General features: G+C 40.7%; 1 protein-coding gene and 1 pseudogene across 1 annotated transcript in view; one reads left to right on the plus strand and one right to left on the minus strand.

Annotated features, from left to right (window-relative positions):
- The window catches only part of RABGAP1L (RAB GTPase activating protein 1 like), an 802,566-nt gene that overhangs the window by 230,010 nt on the left and 556,422 nt on the right, over window positions 1-16,134 (minus strand). The window lies entirely within an intron of this gene.
- LOC112634566 overlaps window positions 1-16,134 on the plus strand; it is a 43,236-nt pseudogene that overhangs the window by 26,102 nt on the left and 1,000 nt on the right.

A 16,134-nucleotide genomic window follows, 5' to 3' on the forward strand; every position in this document is an offset into this window, starting at 1 on the left:
ATGTTGGCCAGGGTGATCTCAAACTCCTGATCTCAGGTGACCTGCCCACCTCGACCTCCCAAAGTGCTGGGATTACAGGCGTGAGCCACTGTGCCTGGCCAAAATTGTACATCTTATGTTATGTATATTATACTACAATAAACAAAAGTAAAGCTAGTGAAGATTAGTTGTTTTTTTGTTGTTGTTGTTGTGTTTTGAATCAGAGTCTCACTCTGTCGCCCAGGCTGTAATGCAGTGGCGTGATCTCTGCTCACTGCAACCTCCGCCTCCCGGCTTCAAGCAATTCTCTGCCTCAGCCTCCCAAATAGCTGGGATTACAGGCGCCCACCACCATGCCCGGCTAATTTTTTGTATTTTTAGTAAAGATGGGGTTTCACCATCTTGGCCAGGCTGGTCTTGAACTCCTGACCTCGTGATCCACCTGCCTCGGCCTTCCAAAGTGCTGGGATTACAGGCGTGAGCCAACATGCCCTGCCGTGAAGATTAGTTTTAAAGTGCTTAGCACAGCATCAGATACATTTTAAGTGCTCAATAAATGGTAGGTGTATTACTATTAATTTTATTTATTAAACATTTTTAAAATGATTTGAGAGCTCATTACAAACTGTTTAAATGCTACACAATTATATTGTTATTGATGGTAGCTGTCAAATTTTTTTACATAGATCCAACACATTGCTTAGATATCTGGAAATACCTGATAGAATAATCACAGTGCAGAGGTGTGAGTGCTAGACACATACCCCTACACACACACAAATACACAAACTAACATTTCACTAATGTAGAACAAATGAGTTGTTTATATTTAAGCATGGTTATAAGGAGATTTTTAGTTGAAATGAAAACATTTTGGTGGTATTCATCTTGAAGTATAACAAATAAAATATTCCTTTGCTCCTAATGTTATTATATTGTTCTGTAAACACTTTTTTTGGTGTGTGAAAGAGACAAAGAGAAATGTAGCCAAGCACTTAAACAAGAAACATGCAAATTATACAAAGATTCTTATCTATTCATTAAAGGACTGAACTGAAAGACATACACACATATACACACACCTATAGCATAGATTGACACAGTTGGCATGACAAATTTAGAGCATGTTTCCCTGTCTCTTTATTTTATAAGTTAGGAAATTAAGTGTTAAAAGATTAGATGATTTGATTAAAATCCCACAGTAAATTGATGGCAGAAATGTAATTAAAGCCCCTCAGAATCGTATCGTGTGCATCCCTCTCAAATGTGCCATGGCAAAGGACTTGCCTCAGCCATTCTTCCTCGTTCCTCTTCTACATGCTGTTCACTCTCATGTCCTATTCTCAGATTAGATGTCACCTTTGGAAAATATTTCCTAGTTTTCCCAGAATGAATCTGGCATCCTGCCTTTAGGCTCCCAAAGTTCCCCTTTAAACCCCAGGATCAATCACACTGAACTCTAACTGTCTGTGTGCCTCCTCTATTAGACGTGACAACTTCAGGACACAGAATGTCATCTCTGTATCCCCTGACACCTAACCCAGGGACTGTCAATAGTGAATATCTGTTGAATAAGTGAACTAACTAACCATCACAGGCTTCTCCAAAGAGAGGCAGGAAGGATGGGATCAAGGACACAGTGAGGAAATTAGCCTTGGAATGGGGGCAGAATAGACCTTCATTAAAGACAAGAGCAAAGCAGAGGAGGATGAAGACGGAGAGAGATTTTTAAGTAAAAGGGATGGAAGCTTGAATGAGTATTTATTTTGCTCACAAAAATAGAACGAGGAGGAAACTGGATTTTATCGTTCTGTTTGTTCTCTGTCAAGTGAGCTCATATTTCTTAGGGTACATTAAGTCCAATTTAATCACTGACTACTTGGAAATGGTGTGATTTATTCAACTGTCTTCCCTTCTTGATATTTTGGATTGTTTCATGAGAAATAAGTAATGAGAAACTGCTTCAACAAATTTAAGGTATTACATAATACATGCATAGTACTGTGATATTTTCCTGATACAGATCCCTATTTCATAAAATGTATTATTTCTGAAACTTTAAAACTTTAAAATTCCTTGAGTATCTTAATTAGAAGCCCAGTATTTGTGTTTGTTGGTTTGTTTTAGCATTTACTAGATAGCATCTTGAATCTAACCTATCATCAAACTGAAGATGTACCAGAGAAAGTTAAAAACAAACAAATGAAATATTCAAGTAACAAATAATGTTGGTAGAGGAAACTGAAATAAAGGAATGTCAATGTCACAGAATTCAAAGTGCTGCATCATTATAGGCCATTTCCATATCCAGGAGTGGTGTTTTAGTGCCACCAACAGGACAATAGGGATTCCTTCATGAACATTACAAAACTAATGGAATGTACAAAATCATTGCAAATGCAAATGCAAAAAAAAAGTTTATGAGTTGTTTCATTTTTTTTTCAGGTGTTTAGATTTCTATTTTTGTAACACAAATATTAACTACAGAAACTACATTCCCAACAACTTCAGTTCTTCCTTAAGTCACTATCTTCAAACACAGAAATAAGAACTTTTAACCCAAGTTTGTACATCAAAGACTAGGCAGAACTGAAATCCATTTTCCAGTTTCAAGGTCTTTTGCTTTTCAGTTCTCTTCCTTTAACCCTACATGGCATTCCAATAAGGCCCTGTAGGGAGAGTAGCAGGTAGAGCCTCTTGAGAATGAATTGGTCCTTTTTTCCAATGCCAGCAGAAAGGGAAGGGGGAATTAAAATTTTATTTTAATTTAATTATGAATGTTTGATCATAATATACTAGATGTTTAGTTGTACGCTGGGATTACTTGGGGAGTTTAAAAATAATGGCCGGGTGCGGTGGCTGACACCTGTAATCCCAGCACTTTGGGAGGCCAAGGCAGCTGGATCAGTTGAGGTCAGGAGTTTGAGACCAAACTGGCCAACATGGTAAAACCCTGTCTCTACTAAAATTACAAAATAATTAGCCGAGTGTGGTGGTGTGCGCCTGTAATTTCAGCTACTTGGGAGGCTGAGGCAGGAGAATTGCTTGAACCTGGGAGGTGGAGGTTGCAGTTGAGCTGAGATCACGCCACTGCACTCCAGTCTGGGTGACAGAGCAAGACTCCATCTCAAAAATAAAAATAAAAAATGAATAATAACAATACAAATAATACTTGAGTCCCACCTACACATTCAAAAGAAATTAGTCTGGAGTACAACTCAGGAATCAGAAAAATTTAAAAACTGATTATAATATACAAATAATTCTAATATACAGTTAAGGCTGACAATCCCTGCTCTAACCAGTACATGAATATTCCTACTCTTTTTGTTCTGCAACTGCTGGCTTTAGAATATGGGGGTGGTGGTTGGAGTCGGGGAGAATGAGGCATTTAGGAATTCTAATTTTAAACAAACTCCTTGGGATTTAGATGATTATTAAGTATACCAATGGTTAAGAATCACTTTCAGTTCTACTGCTCTAGGGACTTACTATGACGTAACTAAAATAAGTTGGGACACTCTCTTTTTGGAGACTGGTGGGCAGATTTTTTTGGATTAAGAAGTAAGAGGAAGATGTCTCATTTGCTATTATGTATTACAAGGACTGCCAGATAGTACTTTTTTTTTCTTTTTTTCTTTTCTTTTCTTTTTTTTTTTTTTTTTTTTTTTTTGAGACAGTCTCACTCTGTTGCCCAGGCTGGAGTACAGTGGTGCCATCTCAGTTTACTATAGCCTCCACCTCTCAGGTTCAAGCAATTCTCCTGCCTCAGCCTCTGCAGTAGCTGGGATCACAGGTGCAGGCCACCACACCCAGCTAATTTTTGAATTTTTAGTAGAGATGGGGTATTGTCGTGTGGGGTTTTGTTGTGTTGGCCAGGCTGGTCTCGAACTCCTGGCCTCAAGCGATCGGCCCACCTCAACCTCCCAAAGCACTGGGATTATAGGAGTGAGCTACTGTGCCCAGCCAGATACTACTTAAACAACTCAAGGAAAGGGACTATATTTCTTTCTGTATCTCCCTATCATGAAACATACTGCCTGGCTCATAACTGGTCCTCAAAAGTCATTGCTAAATGAATAAAATAAATGAATGTTAATATATAATGCATTTCATGGGTCCTAGGAGAGTTTTGAGTAGGAAATGGCAGATGAGTTGCTGGAGAGCAAGTGAAAAATTATGAAATGAGAAGGTTATTAAAGGTCCTAAAAGGAAATAGCGGGAGGTTATTTTAGCTGTGGAAGGGACACTTAACTAATAAGCAGAGCAGGATGGGACACACAGAGTGTGGCTTAGGAGAGAGCTTCCAGCCCAGTGACAGTAAGCTGGAAGGCTTTTGACAGGGGCCAAAATGATGAATATGAAAGGCTATTTATCCTAGGAAATTCCAGATAGATTCTGAGACATGGAAACCAGGCCTGTAGTAGCAAGCTACTGACATGAGGAAAGTTTAGATCCAGAAAGTTTAACTGTAAGTTTGGTTACAGTTAAGCATTTAGATTCTACTTGAAATACAAATCAGAGCCACACAAACATCACTTCTAAGCCCCTCGGCTAAGATCAACTGTAGTACCAGACAAGCAACATGGAAAAAAGATAAACAAATTAGTATTGTAATATAAATATATTTCTTGTTTTTTACGTAGAGATCCTTTCTAACAGCTGAATATTAAAGTAAGTGAAATAGGCAGAGACAAATGAATAATATCTGATAGAAAAATTTCAAAATTAAGCAAGTAGATAAGGAGGTGGTGGTGATGAAATCGCCTTTGCAAAAATTGTAACAGTGAGAAAATTATGGCAGTGCAGAATATATGATATAGCAAACTCGCCTCTCACCTTTAGCCTTCAAGCTGCCATTCATTAAGCCAAGCTAACTTTGGGAAACATTTTGTTTATAGTTTAAATGATAAAAGCCTCTCCCCAAAACTCAACCAACGTTGCAAAGCTAATGAGAGACCACCAGGCTAGAGAGATAGAGGAGCTTGAATGCTGCTATGGTGGGGACATGACTATCAGCCATTATTCTGGAGGTCACAAGACAGGCAACTTCCCCGATTACTCCTGTAGATAACATCACTATTATAGAAACTAAGATTGGCCTTTTAGATATCTTTTCAGGTTTTTTGCATGACACCAATGGCTCCACCTAGACCCACCAACTGCTCCTGTGGCTCCACCCAGAAGCAACTCAGCACACAAGATGACTGTTTTCCACACGCCTATGATTGCACCTCCAACCAATCAGCAGCAAGTATCCACTGTCTAGCCACCTCTACCCCTTCTTCCAAACTACCTTTGGAAAATCCCTAACCCTCAATGAGATTGATTTGAGTAATAACTCCATCACCTGCGTAGTGTGGCTGTCTTCATATCAATTAATCTCTTTCTTTACTGCAATGCTCCATGAATTGATTTTGTTTGTGCAGTGGGCAGGAAGCACCTGTCAGGTGGTTACAGTGATAATGGTGATAGTAGTAATCCAGAAATGAAGTTCTAAGGAAAACAAATTTTTTCTGAAAGAGAGTAAAAGAGATCAGGAACAAGACACTTGTTCTTGCCACTTCCATTCAACGTACTGTTAGCAGTCAATCTTTACAGGTCTGCAGCAACTTGATTCTTGCCTCCTCGATAAGAAGAATTTGTCCAAGACGGCATAAGGCAGAGTGAGAGATCAAGGCAAATTTCTGAGTAGAAGTGAGAATTGATTTAAAACTTTCAGAGCAGGAATGAAAGGAAGTAAAGTATTCTTGGAAGAGAGCCAAGCGGGCAACTTGAGAGATCCAAGTGTACTGTCTGACCCCGACTTACGGTTTTATACATTGGCATAATTCCAGGGTTTGTGTTTCTTCTCCCCAGATTCTTCCCTTGGGGTGGGTTGTCCACATGCACAGTGGCCTGCCAGTCCTTGGGCGGGGCCACATGTACAGTGTGTTTACTGAAGTTGTATGCATGCTCATTTGAGATATTTTTTCCCTTACCAGTCAAGTGTTCCCAGAGGAGGGTCATATACCAGTGAAACTCCACCATTTTGCCCCCTAGTGGGCATGCTTGAACCTACTTGCCCAAATCCTGAGATCTTATTAAGAAGCTGCTGATCACCAGCTTCAGGTGTTTTCTATCTATTGGGAGACAGCCTTTCCCTGGCAGAAGCTACAACCATTATCTTAGGTAGTTTAACAACTGCCTGACCATTACCTGATGGTGACCTGACATTCCAGGGGAGGAGGGCCCTCTCCTGTCCTGTTCATGTCTGCCTAGTTACTTATTCTAACAGTACTGCAGGTTTTAGTCAGAGGAATTAGGCAAGAAAAAGAAAGAAAAGGCATCCAAATCAGAAAGGAAGAAGTAAAAATATCTCTACAAGATGACTGATACAATTTGGCTTTGTGTCCCCACCCAAATCTCATCTTGAATTGTACTCGCATAATTCCCACGTGTTGTGGGAGGGAGCCGGTGGGAGATAATCCAATCATGGGGGTGGTTTCCCCCAAACTGTTCTCATGGTAGTGAATAAGTCTTGTGAGATCTCATGGTTTGATAAGGGGAAACTTGTTTCACTTTGCTCATTCTCTCTCTTGCCACAGTCGCGTGAGACGTGCCTTTCACCTTCCGTCACGATTGTGAGGCCTCCCCAGCCACGTGGAACTGTAAGTCCAATAAATCCCTTTCTTCCGTAAATTGTCCAGTCTCAGGTATGTCTTTATTAGCCGCATGAAAACGCACTAATACAATGACATCTTGTATTTCAAAAATCTTGGGAAACACACAATACACATACATGAATATTAAAGCTGAAAATGAGTTCAGCAAGGTTGCAGGTTATAAGATCAATATAGAAAAGTCAGTTGTATTTAACCCAGGAGGCGGAGCTTGCAGTGAGCTGAGATCATGCCACTGCACTCCAGTCTGGGTGACAGAGTGAGACTCTGTCTCAAAAAAAAAAAAAAGTCAGTTGTATTTTTGGATACCAGTAATGATGCAGTGAAAATGAAATTAACAAACAATTCAATTCACAATAGCATCAAGCAGAATAAAAGTCAGAATTAAATTTTAAAAAGTGCTTTAAGACTTTTGTATGCTAAAAACCATAAAGTATCATCAAAAGAAATTAAGTAAGACCTAAATAAATGTGAAAACACCTCATGTTCATGGATCAAAAGTCTCAATATTTTTAATGTTGATGAAGAGTCAAGCTCTGTAAAATATTTGAAGATGTTTATTCTGAGCCAAATATAAATGACCAATGGCCCACGACACAGCCTTCAGATCATGAAAACATGTGCCCAAGGTGGTCGGAGAACAGCTTAGTTTTATACATGTTAGGAATACATGAGACATCAATCAAATACATGGAAGATGTACATTGGTTCAGTCCAGAAAGGTGAAACAACCGAAAGTGAGGGCTTCCAAGTCACACGTAGATTCAAAGATTTACTTATTGGCAATTGGGTGAAAGAGTTAAGTTGTTTTCCAAAGACTTAGGAATGTCTGGGTTAAGATAACGGGTTGTGGAGGAATGTCTGGGTTAAGATAACGGGTTGTGGATACCATGGTTTTATCATGCAGGTGAAGCCTCCAGATAGCAGGGTTGGAGAGAATGGATTGTAAATGTTTAACAGACTTAACAAGTCTTTTCTATTGGTAATTCCAAAAGGGAAGATGGCATAATGGGGCATGTCTGACTCCCACCTTCCCCCATCATGGGCTGAATTTGATTTTTCAGGTTACCTCTGAGATGCCCTTCTCAAGGGGCTGAGGTAAGAGATGGTCAGGGGGCTTAGGATTTTATTTTTGGTTTACATTCAGATGGCATTACTCCTCAATGGATACAGATTCAAAGCAATCCCTATTAAAATCCTATTGCCTTTTTTGCAGAAACTGACAAACTGATCCTAAAATTCATATGAAAATGCAAGGGACCTGGAAGAGCCAAAACAATCTTGAAAGGGAAGAACAAAGCTGAAGAACACACACTTCCTTATCTCAAAACTTATTTCAAAGCTACAGTAATCAAGACTGTGGCACTGGTGTAAGAACAGACACGCAGATAAGGGAATAGAGAGTCCAGAAATAAAACTGTGTCTATGGTCAACTGATTTTTGACAAGGATGCCAAGACCATCTAAAGGAGAAATAAGAGTCTTTTCAACAAATGGTATGGGGACAAGTAGACAGCCATGTGCTAAAGGATGAAGGTGTACCCCTAGTGTATTGGTATGCTACGGCTGCCATAAAAAGGAATCACAGATTGGATTGCTTAACAACAGTGATTTATTTTCTCACAGTTCTGGAGGCTAGAAGTCCAAGATCAAGGTGTCAGCAAGGTTTGTTTCTTCTGAGGCTACTCACGCCTTGGCTCGCAGATGGCCGTCTTCTCCCTGTGACTTTGCATGATCTTCTCTCCATACATGCCTGCGTCCCAATCTCCTCTTAAGGATATCAGTTATATTGGACTAGGACCCACCCTAATGAGCTCATTTTAACTTAATTACCTCTTTAAAGACCCTATTTCCAAATACTGTCACAGTCTGAGTAACTAGGGGTTATGACTTCAACATATGAATTTTGGGGGTAGGGGGAAACACAATTCGGCCATAATGCCCTGCCTTACATCATATACAAAAATTAACTCAAAATGCGTCAAAGACCTAAATGTAAAAGCTACAATTATAAAACCCTTAAAGAAGAAATTTTCGTGACCTTAGATATGACACCAAATGCACAAACAACAAAAGAAAAAAATAAATTGGACTTCATTAAAATTAAAAATGTTTGTATTTCAAAGGACATTATCTAGAAAATGAAAAGACAGTCCACAGAATGGGAGGCAATACCCAGCACATATAAAGAACTGTTACAACTCAGCCTGGGCAACTTAGTAAGATCCTGTCTCTTAAAAAAAAAAAAAAAAATTTTTGCTGGATGTGGTGGCACATATGTAGTCACAGCTACTTGGGAGCCTGACGTGGGAGGATCCTTTGAGCTCAGGAGTCTGAAACTGCAGTGAGCCATGATTTTGCCACTGCATTACAGCCTGGGCAACAGAAAGAGACCCTGACTCAAAATACATATATATCTGTTAAAACTCAACAATAAAAGTGCAGGAAACCCAATTAGAAAGTGGGCAAAGTATCTGAACAGCCGTTTCTCAAAAAAAGATATACAAATGGCCAATAAGCACATGAAAATATGTTCAGATGAGGTTAGGCGCATTTGGGGTGGTATGGCTGTAGACTTGAAAAGATGTTCAACATCAGGAGAACGCAAAGCAAAACACAACAAGATGTCACTTCATGCCCACTAAGGTGGTTATAATAAAAAAATAAGGTAGACAATAACAAGTGTTAGCAAGGATGTGGAAGAATCAAAACCCTCATTGTTTCGATTGTCTCCTATTCACCCTGCTAATACGGGAGGAATTCCTGCCCTACGGTTGCAAACATGGTCAAACACACCTGATATAGACAGATAAGACTGACAGGAGTTTATTAGTAACATGTATTCATATCCCCAAGGGAGGAAAACATCATGTAAGGCCTGGATTAAAAAACAGTGAACAATCAGGGGTGTGGGAGGCAGCCTTTATGGTATCAAGAGAGTGCAGTGCCCCCCAGCTCCCCTGGGAGGATGTGATTGGCTTGTTTGAGTAATGACACAGGCTGGCAAGGAACTGAAGCTTGCTACTCAGGGATAAGAAAGAACAGTGCCACTGGGTATAGTGGCTAATGCCTATAGTCTCAGCTGCTTTAGAGGCTGAGGCAGGAGGATTGAGTCCAGGAATTGGAGGTTACAATGAGCTATGATTATGCCACTGCACTCCAACCTGGGCAACAGAGTGAGACCCCAGCCCTAAAAAAAATCAAAGAAAAGAACAGTGTCTCATCCTTTGGTTAAGGAGGGTTGTTTGGCTAGGAAACCTTATCCACAGGAGCACAATAAGGAGGAGACCTTGCACTTAGGTGATTGGAGACCTTCCCGGTTTCTGCCAGATGTTGAGGCGGCACATAATATTGGGCTTTAATTTTAGGCCTTACAACATACTTATACGTTGCCTTGGGGGATGTAATGGTGCAGCTACTTTGGAAAACAGTCTGGCAGCTCCTCAAAAAGTTAAACACAGAATTACCATATGATCCGGGAATTCTGTTCCTAGGCATATACCCAAGAGAACTGAAAGCATATATTCACAAAACCTTGTACACAAATGTTCACAGTGGTATTATTCATAACAGTCAAAATGGAAACAACTGAAATGTTTATTAACTGATTAATGGATAAATAAAATGTGGTACATCTGAATAATGGAATATTATCTAGCAATAGAAAGGAATTAAGAACTGATACATGCTACAACATGGATAAACCTTGAAAACATTATGCTAAGGAAAAAAAGCCAGTCACAAAAGACCACTTATATGATCCCATTTATATGAAATGTTCAGAAGAGGTAAATCCACAGAGATAGAAAACAGATTAGAAGTTGTCAGGTGGTGACAGGATGGGGAAATGGGAAGTGGCTACTATGCTCATGGAGTGATAAGAATGTTCTAGAATTAGATAAAGGTGATGGGTGCACAAGTTTGTGACAATCCGAGAAACCACTAATTGTACATTTTTAAAGGGCATTTTATGACACACAAATTATATCTCAATAATGAAAATGAGAGAAGCTAAATACTGGGGACAAGAGCAATTAATTTCAAAGCTTTGAAAAGCAAAGGAGGCCAGGCACGGTGGCTCATGCCTGTAATCCTAGTACTTTGGCAGGCCAAGGTGGGTAGATCACTTTAGGCCAGGAGTTTGAGACCGGCTTGGCCAACATGGTGAAAGCTTGCCTCTACTAAAAATACAAAAATTAGCCAGGTATGGCAGCGTATGCCTATAGTCCCAGCTATTCTGGAGGTTGAGGCACAAGAGTCTCTTAAACCTGGGAGATGGAGGTTCCAGTGAGCCGAGATAGAGCCACTGCACTCCAGCCTGAGCAACAGAGCTGGAATCTATCTTAAAAAAAAAAAAAAAAGCAAAGGAGACCTGGGTTGAAAAAAGCTGCTATCCTGGCAGATTTCTTATTCATATACACATAGGAGGAATTGAGGGAAAAGAAAACCTATGCTTTCTCAATTTGACTGTAAGTCAGTTAGTCAATAAATATTTATTAAGTGCCTACTATGTGCCAGCAACTCCAATACAAAGGTAAACTAGTGGGCAGACCCCATATAGAGATTAACTACAAGGAGGAAGACAACCAACCAACCATTTAATCAGGTAACAGTCCCAGGTGTGCGAAGGGCTGCCAAATAGATGTCCTAGAAGACAAAGGGAGCCTGTGTTTTCACTGTCTAACCTAAGTTTGCAGAAGGCACAGAAAGTCCCTAACGTAGGAAAGCTAAATGGAAATTAGCTTATTGAAGAGAGGGAGAAAGAGCATTCCTGGCAGAGGAAACCAGTACATGTGATGGCTCTTAAGTGAAAGACAGATTGGTCTACTGGGAAAACCTGAAAGAAGTACATTATGTCTTGACTGAGAGAGTGCAAATGAGAGGAAAGGAAGGGGCAGTTGAGGACGGAGAGGTAAGTTGTGCCAGATCATAAAAACTATGTGGACTGTGTCAAAACTGTGAACTTTATCCTAAGAGCAATGGAGGCCTTTGAAGGACTTTAAGCAAAAAAGAAGTTACTTCTCTGACCTCATCTCTTACCGCCCTTCCCTCACTCTCTTGTTGTAGTCTCGTTGGCTTCCTTCTGTCACTCAACACTCAGTCACACTCCCAGCACAGAGCATCTCTTCACTACCTTCAGTCTTTGTCCAAATCTCACCCTCTAGTTGGGGCCTATCCTGACTACCCTATTTAACATTGCAGCCTACCCATAACTTCCACTACCCTGCAGTACTTTTCCTTTTCCCCATAACACTATAACTTCTAATATACTGCATTCATATATTTATTATGTTTATTGTTGATATGGTTTGGCTGTGTCCCCACCCAAACCTCATCTTGAATTCTAACTCCCACAATTCCCATGTATCGTGGGAGGAACTCGGTGGAAGGTAATTAAATCCTGGGGGCGGGTCTTTCCCATGCTGTTCTCCTGGTAGTGAGTAAGTCTCATGAGATCTGATGGTTTTTAAAACGGGAGTTTCCACCATCTGGGAAGGGAGGAGCGCCTCTGCCCAGCCCCCGCACCGTCTGGGAAGTGAGGATTGTCTCTGTCTGGCCACCCAACAGTCTGGGAAGTGAGGAGCGCCTCTGCCTGGCCGCCTCACCCTCTGGGAAGTGAGGAGCGCCTCTCCCTGGCCCCCGCACCGCACCGTCTGGGAAGTGAGGAGCGCCTCTCCCTGGCCCCCGCACCGTCTGGGAAGTGAGAAGCGCCTCTCCCTGGCCCCCGCACTGTCTGGGAAGTGAGGAGCGCCTCTGCCGGCTGCTGTGCAGCCATACAAGTATGAAGTGGCAACCTTGTGTGTGATCTTTCTGCCCTCCTCAGGTTTGCATTTTTGACATTAAAGTTTACTTTTAAGTTAAAATAAATAAATAAATACAAACGGGAGTTTCCCTACACAAGCCCTCTCTCTTTGCTGCCATCCATGTTGGATGTGACTTGCTCCTCCTTGCCTTCCTTCATAATTGTGAGGCCTGGCCCAGCCACGTGGAACTGTACGTCCATTAAACCCCTTTCTTTTGTAAATTGCCCAGTCTTGTGTATGTCTTTATCAGCAGTGTGAAAACGAACTAATACAATTATCAACTGTCTCTTGCTAGAACATAATTTCCACAGAGACAAGTAGCTTTACTTAGTTCACTGATCTATTCAAGTACATAGAACAGCATCTGTCTCTAAATAGGTGTTTAGTAAATATTGTTGAATAATAACTAAAATCTGCTTTAATAGTATTAAAAAGTTGAAAAACAACAGACCCTGGGTGAGGTTGCAGAGTAAAGAGAATGCTTATACACTGTTGGTGGGAATATAAATTAGTTCAGTCACCATGGAAAGCAATTTGGCAATTTCTAAAGAACTTAAAACAGAACTACCATTTGACCCAGCAATCCCATTACTGTGTGTATGTCCAAAGGAATATAAATTGTTCTACCATAAAGACACATGCACGTGTATCTTCATCGCAGCACTGTTCACAACAGCAAAGACATGGAATCAACCTAGATGCCCATCAACAGTATACTGGGTTAAATAAAATGTGGTACATAAACACCATAGAATACTATGCATCCATAAGGAGAATGAGATCATGTCCTTTGCAGCAGCATGGATGCAGCTGGAGCCATCATCCTAAGCAAACTAACACAGAACAGAAAACCAAATACCACATACTCTCACTTATAAGTGGGAGCTAAACATTGAGTACACATGGACACAAAGAAGGGAACAATAGACATGGGGCCTACTTGAGGGTGGAGGAGGGTGAGGATCCAAAAACTACCTATTGGGTACTATGCTTATCACCTGAGTGAAGAAATAATCTGTATACCAAACCCCCATGACACACAATTTATCTATATAACAAACCTACACAGGTACCCCTGAAATTCAAAGTAAAAAAAAAAAAAAATCTGCTTTAAAAAGACTACTCTACTGGCAGCGTGGCAATGGACTGAACAACGGTCAAGAGTATATGGGGGAAGTGCAGTCACCCACTGCTGTCAGTTCCACTGCTAACACTCAAATTCAAGCCACCATCTTCTCAAACCTACCTCTTTCATAAACCTCGGCATGATCTAAACTAATCATATTGATATGGTTTGGATGTTTGTCCCCTCCAAATCTCATGTTGAAGTGTAATCCCCAATATTGGAGGTAGGGCCTAGTGGGAGGCGTTTGGGTCACAGGGGTAGATCCCTCATGAATGGCTTATTGCCATCCCCTTTCTAATGAGCTAGTTCTCACTCAGTGGGTTCACATGAGATCTGGCTGTTGTAAAAGAGTCTGGGACCTCCCCCTTCTGTCTCTTGCTTCTCCTCTTGTCATGTGATATATAGCTCCCCTTGCTTTCTGCCATGATTGTAAGCTTCCTGAGGCCCTCACCAGAAGCAGATACCAGTACTATGTTTTGTGTATAGCCTGTTAAACTGTAGCCCAAAATAAAACCACTTTTCTTATCTTTCTTTTTTTTTTTTTTTTTTTTTGGAACAAAGGTCTTTCTCTGTTGCCCAGGCTGGAGCACAGTGGTGCAATTTCAGCTCACCGCAACCTCCGCCTCCCAGGTTCAAGCGATTCTCCCGCCTCAGCCTCCCGAGTAGCTGGGACTATAGGTGCACACCACCATGCCTGGCTAGTTTTTTTAGTAGAGATGGGTTTCACCATGTTGGGCAGGCTGGTCTCGAACTCCTGACCTCCAGCGATCCGCCCACCTTGGCCTCCCAAAGTGCTGGGATTACAGTCGTGAGCCAATGTGCCTGGCTCAAACTTCTTCTTCTTCTTCTTCTTCTTCTTCTTCTTCTTCTTCTTCTTCTTCTTCTTCTTNTGGCTCAAACTTCTTCTTCTTCTTCTTCTTCTTCTTCTTCTTCTTCTTCTTCTTCTTTTTTTTTTAATAAATTACCCATCCTCAAATGTTTCTTTATAGCAATGCAAGAACTAACGTATATATTCATTTATTTGTTTAATTATTATCTTTCTTTCATTGGAGTGCAAGTTCCATGAAAGCAGGGTCTTTCTTTCCTGGTTACTACTTTATCTCCAATGCCTAGAACAGTACCTGGCACTTCATAGGTATCCAATTTTTGTTACTACAGGAGGTCCTGCAATAATCCAGGAGACCATCATTTTCCTGGAAAATTTGGTGGCCTAAAAGCTACCAAAGTAAGAATAGGAGGAAAGTGGGAAGATTCTAAAAATTTTCAAGAAGTAGAATCCACAGGACTTGGTGATTGAATGGATATGGGATATTAAGAAGAGAGTTAAGGATGACTTCTAGGTTTCTGGTTTGAGCAGCTGGGTAGAGTCCTTACTGAAGTGGAGGTTACTAGAGGAAAATTACATTTGGGAGGGCACATTATTTCAGTTTTGACTTTTGATGTGCCTGTGAAACACCCAAGTCGACATGTTCAGTTCACAGCCAAATATGTGGGTTTGGATTAAATATAAATGAGAGTAAACATCAACCTAAGTGCCCATCAACTGAGGAGTAGATGAGAACATGTGATACATTAATATATACACCATGGAATACTACTCAGCCTTAAAAAAGAACAAAATAATGTCTTTTGTAGCAACTTGAAAGAGGAGGCCATTATGCTAAGTGAATTAACTCAGGAATGGAAAATCAAACACCGCATGTTCTCACTTATAAGTGAGAGCTAAGTTATGGGTATGCAAAAGCATACAAAGTAGAAAGTGGACACTGGAGACTCAGAAGGGGAAAGAGTGGGAGTGGAGTGAGGGATTAAAAAAATAAAAATAAATGAGAGTAAACATGTATAGATGAAACCAGGGGAATGAACAGGATCAACAAGGGAGAAGCAAGAAGTGACTTCCTAGAGGCTGGAGATATGTAGAACTCCAAGTTAATGGCTAGGGAAAAAAAAGGAAACGAGGGAAAAAAAAGAGAGAAGTAGCAGAAGGGGAGATAAAAGAAAGGACAGAAGCCGAGGGAAGATGTTTCCGAAACATAAAAAAAGAAGGGGAAGAAAAAGGAAGCGTTGTGTCTGTCATTATGCTGTTTTGACAACTGTTGAAGGATCAAGTAAGATATCAAAAAAGCTTCAATGGAATGGTAAGGAAAAACCATACTGGAAAGGGCTGAAAAGCCAAAAACATCAAAGATATACTTCTGAACTTTTTTTTTTTTTTTTTTTTTTTGAGATGGAGTCTCACTCTGTTGCACAGGCTGGAATACAGTGGTGTGATCTTGGCTCACTGCAACCTCTGCCTCCCAGGTTCAAGTGATTCTTGTGCCTCAGCCTCCCAAGTAGCTGGGATTACAGGTGCCCCCCATCACGCCTGGCTGTTTTTTGTATTTTTAGTAGAGATGGGGTTTCATCATGTTGGCCAGGCTGGTCTCGAACCCTTGACCTCAGGTAATTCACCCACCTCGGCCCCCCAAGTGTCAGAACTTTTATATAAGCCCTTCCAAACTAAGAGAAGGTCCAGGCTTCTAGAATTTAGCCATGATTCACTGCTTCCCTAAAGAAACCGGATA

This window comes from Theropithecus gelada, chromosome 1, assembly GCF_003255815.1.
Source record: "Theropithecus gelada isolate Dixy chromosome 1, Tgel_1.0, whole genome shotgun sequence".
NCBI classification, from domain to species: domain Eukaryota; kingdom Metazoa; phylum Chordata; class Mammalia; order Primates; family Cercopithecidae; genus Theropithecus; species Theropithecus gelada.